Source organism: Phocoena phocoena, chromosome 3 (assembly GCF_963924675.1).
Source record: "Phocoena phocoena chromosome 3, mPhoPho1.1, whole genome shotgun sequence".
Lineage (NCBI taxonomy): Eukaryota > Metazoa > Chordata > Mammalia > Artiodactyla > Phocoenidae > Phocoena > Phocoena phocoena.
In genome coordinates, this window is record NC_089221.1 from 39,121,522 (window position 1) to 39,126,518 (window position 4,997).

General features: G+C 37.5%; 1 non-coding gene across 1 annotated transcript; it reads right to left on the reverse strand.

Moving 5' to 3' along the window:
- Positions 1–4,207: 4,207 nt before the first annotated feature.
- On the reverse strand, positions 4,208–4,314 carry LOC136121741 (U6 spliceosomal RNA). The gene has a single exon (XR_010655762.1). It is a non-coding gene; the product is annotated as a U6 spliceosomal RNA (small nuclear RNA).
- Positions 4,315–4,997: the final 683 nt, after the last annotated feature.

A 4,997-nucleotide genomic window follows, 5' to 3' on the forward strand; every position in this document is an offset into this window, starting at 1 on the left:
CCTCTGAACAAGGGGGTTAGGGGTGCCCACCCTCTGCACAGTCGGAAATCCGAGTTAGGTTTTACAGTCGGCCCTCATTATATGTGGTTCCACAGCCCTGGATTCAACCAACTACAGATTATGTAGTACTGCAGTACATAATTAGTGAAAAAAATTAGCATATAAGTGAACCCACGCAGTTCAAACCCTTTGAGTTAACACTAGACTTTAGTTGACTATGACCTTTGTGTTATCAAAGGTTGCTTTTGACCTATGAGAACTCCTTCTGGGCCTACCTCATTCTCTTCTTGGTTCTGAGAGGAGACAAGAATTTCAAAAGTAGATTTCAAGAGAACTGCTACTCTTCATGAGGTTCAAGTTTTCCAACTGAAATGGGTGGAGAATTCTCAGAGTCTGGGCTCCTGCAACAGGTGGGTAATGAGTATCTCTTGGACTGTGCTATACTGCTTCTTCTGGTCCTCCATAACTGTGTAGCATTGTCTGTGCTAACAATTCCTTTATTGCCATAGATATCTACACTGATTTTCTACCTACTAAATTTCACTAGAAGTGATCACTCTAGTGCCAGAATTCCTTTGAAACATATGGTTGCAATTTTCAGATTGAAAGGACAGCATCACAGTTTGCAAATTCTAGAATAAACATATATGTGGAATACACCTGCCAATAAGAATAAAACTGTTTTTTCTATTCCCTAATGAAAACATTTACAAGCAAGATATAAATTTGGAAATCTGCCATCAGACTCAACTAAATATACACACACTCACACACAGAGAGCCAGCACTTTAACCTATGTGACAAAGGGTAAAAATATTTGCTTACTTAATACCTGAGATAGAATGCTTATTTTGATCATGTTTATTAAAAATATGAAAGAAAAGTCTAATCCTTTATAATTTATGTGGAATTTTCTGTAATAACTGATGTTAACAAACTTTGCAAGTCCTTCAATTCATTCAGAATATAAATCTGTTACTGTCTGTAAAAGATTAGTCGATGAAGGTTCAAAACCATAAGCAGGTACTTAGTGGAGTTTAAAATTCCTGCTGAAGTAAAAAAAATTTTTTTTTACAAATTAATTAAACAAGTTGGCTTGGGAATGATTCTCATGCAAAGAAGTATCAGTAGTGTTTTGACTTGTTCTCTGTCATTTAAGTTTCAGGAATGTCAGTAGTGGAGCTGAAACCTAAACCTGGATTTGTTTGATCTTAAAATCTATATTCTTTCTATTACCTGGAAGGTTGAAGAAGGAAAGAAGTGATCCCTCAGGTAAAGAGAATGGCGCTAGCAAAGTTTTGAAGACTTGAAGCATTGTAGTGTGCGCAAAGAAACGCAAATGGCTAACACAGAGTTGGAGGTTTACCCCTCAGGCAGCAACTACAGAAACCATGAATCTGTGAGCAGTACAGAGCCAAGAAAACATTTAAGCAGATAGAATGCAGGGTAATATTTGCCTTTTAAATTTCAGCAGTCAAAATAAAAAGGATGAATTTTCGGAGGTTATTGAAGTAATCCTGTTTCTCACCTAAAATTCTGCAGGAGATGAGGTTGGTGGAATGACTTGGAAGAGAGGATTTGAGATATCTTTAGGAGGTGAAATGAAAAGGAGCTGGTGATAAGCTAGTTGTGGGGAAGAACAGTCAGAGAGGAGAATGAGACAGTAGTCACTTCCAGTGGTCAGGCTTGGGTGACAGGAACCTGGAGATGTCAACCATGAAGAGCAGGGGCTTAAGAGGAGGAGCAATCCCGTGGAATGCCGAGGGTGGAAAATGGTGAGTTCAGGTGGAGAAATCATGCTGCCTGTGTGGACATGTCCAAGGGTGAGTTGGATATGTGCCTGATGCTGGAATTTTGTAGATAAAACCATCAACAGGGATACAACTGATCAGAGGTAGACTGCGGAGTAAGCAGAAAAGTGATCACAGGAACACATTTACTATGGAGGTCAAGAAAGGAGGACTTCCCTGGTGGTGCAAGTGGTCGAGAGTCCGCCTGCTGATGCAGGGGACACGGGTTTGTGCCGCGGTACGGGAAAATCCCACATGCCGCGGAGCGGCCGGGCCCGTGAGCCATGGCCGCTGTGCCTGCGCGTCCGGAGCCTGTGGTCCGCAACGGGAGAGTCCACAACAGTGAGAGGCTCGCGTACCGAAAAAAAAAAAAAGAAAGGAGCACTATTAGGAACAAATAGGACTACAAAAGTCAGAAAACAAAAGAACATTGTGTCGTGGAAAAAGAGTAGAGAATTTGATTTCAGTAAATAGAACTAGTAAGACCTGTTTTGGGGTTAAATATACCTGTGAATCTACATAAATAACTGTGACTTTATATATATATATATATATATATATACATATCCATCATATGTTTTTGTATTCACCTATGCATGTTTGTATATATAGAGACATATGTTTTGTATATATCCTATGGTTTTATATTATGTGCATATATAAAACTAGTATATATGCCTATATATTTATACAGAACAAAATTGTATATATATTTATTATTGTGTATCACATGCATGTAATACATATACATATATATGTATATACACATATAATGAATATATATTGCTATTAGTTATGTCTCTCTCTCTATATATATATAGAGAGAGATGTTTACCCAACTATAAGTCTTACTATACCTGTAGTCTGCTACACCACACACACACACACACACACACACACACACACACACACGCACAGACAAAAGAGAAAGAACTGAGTTGAATACTTGGCTGAATGTTAATAGTCACAAGAAATAAACAAGAATTCATTTAAGACTGGGAATTCTTTCAGCCATTTATCTGAGTTTTTAGCTTTTACTATTAGCACTCCCCCAAACTATAATTTGCTTACAAAAAAAGGACATGTTGTGTGTTAAAAAGATTAATAAATTGCATTCTGTTTTCCAAAGTTATTGAATTTCTCATTTCTTTTCAGATCAGTCTGGTAGACTTATTTATACACATATTATTAGCTAGACATTCTAATTGTGTTGAAATAATATTAAGACATGTATCATGCATTAAAAGAGTGTACTGTCCACTGTAAATGGCAGACATGAAATACAAATAAATAATAGAATATATGCAAGCAATAATAAAAATATATGCAATATCCAGTAGGAATTAGAGGAGAGGGTGAATTTATTAGTTAATTGTTCATTTATTCCTCATTTATTTAAGAATGGATTTAAAGTTCAAAACAACATGAGATAAAAGGCAACACAAATAATGAAGTGGATTCGGAGAAAAAAATAAATTTTAATGGATAATTTGAAGTCTACAGCAAATCACTACACAGAATAGCATAGTTAAGGTCTAGAAAATGCTAGAACAAGCCACTGGTTGGCCTCTAGGCTTTCTGGAAAGGAGACAAAAATGAGAAAATCAATCACTCTATTCGTATTATCTACAAAGAAAACCTATTTCTGGTGCCAAAACTAAAGATTTTTTCCTCATAGATAATAAAAAAAAGAAAGAAAGAAAGAAAATAAAAGAAAAAGAACAGTATACCACCCTAAACACACCTGTACACTAAATGGATTTCATGGGCTGACTGTTTCCTACAGTGACTCTAAACATAGGCCAATGATGACATAATGCCAAATTATGTTTCATAAAAGCAGTTTTACAAGAGAATAGACTGTATGGTCCAGATGTGTGGAGACCGGCTTGTGTGGTTTATTCCAAGGATGAATTTTTTTGTGTCTGTAGAAATATGTGGACTGTATTTCACAAAGGCAATCCTTTGCAAGTTTATGTTGTTCAACCATGTATTTGATGAGCATTAAGCAGCAGTGAGTTCAAGGTTGGTGTTCTTGACAATCACTTAGGTGCAGCTATTTCAGTCTACTGGTTAAATAATGAAAATGCCTAACTCCCCCCTGGGAATGACATGGGTGCAGAGAAAAGGAGCCTGGAATTTTAGCTGTTTTTTAAAAATTGTGGCAAAATACACATAAGATAAAATTTACCTTCTTAACCAATATAAAGTGTACAGTTTAGTGGCATTAAGTATATTCACATTGTGATGCTACCATCACCACCATCCCTCCACAGGTTGCTTCATCTTGCAATACTGATACTCTACCTATTAAACAATAACTACCCATCCCCCCTCCAGCCTAACCACCATTCTACTTTCTGTCCCTATGAATCTGACTACTCCATGTTCCTCCTGAAAGTGGAATCATACAGTTTGAAAACATGGAACGCTTCACAAATTTGCATGCCATCTCTGCCCGGGGGCCATGCTAATCTTCTCTGCGTGGTTCTGATTTTAGTCTATGTGCTGCTGAAGTGAGCACTGTAGCTGGTTTTTGAGGGGAGAACAGGAACTCATCAGACTTAAAATGGGGGTAACAACTCCCGTATGAAGGCAGAGTGGTCTAAAATTGTTTTCTGTGCTGCTGAAGACTGAGGTGTGGAGGGAGGCTGAAAGAGATGAGGTTAAAGAGACAGGAAGGAACCAGATGCCAAAGGGCTTTGTAAGCCCCTTTTAAGAGCCTGCACTTACATACAGTGAGACCGGAACAGGGAAGTAAATTTCGTATTAAAAAAAAATTAATTCCAGGAAAAAAGAGAGGCCTGGAAGAGGATAAAATTTGAAACAGAAAGACCAGTTAGAAGGCAGTGACAACTATGTCGGTAAAGTTTTCCTTTTCTATTTTTGCAAATCACTAGAGTGTTAGAGTGGGTATTCAGAATTGTAGCTCATGAAGAAATAGGTGTCTGCACTGTGGATCTAGTGTCCAATCTTCCTCTCCATGCTTAGAGGAAAACTTTTGACATTTTAGAAAATTTTGTATTTTAGCAAAGAATCCAGACAAGCCAAAGTCAAAGTCTAAATTCATATTTTAATCAAGGAAAGCATGTTTCTGCTCACTGATCTCTCTCTCCTTTTCCTCTTCCCATGCTTTAGAGGAAGAAGATATTCTGGGAAAAAGATTAATAGAGGGCATATCAAGACTGTCAGTCAGGGCATATCAAG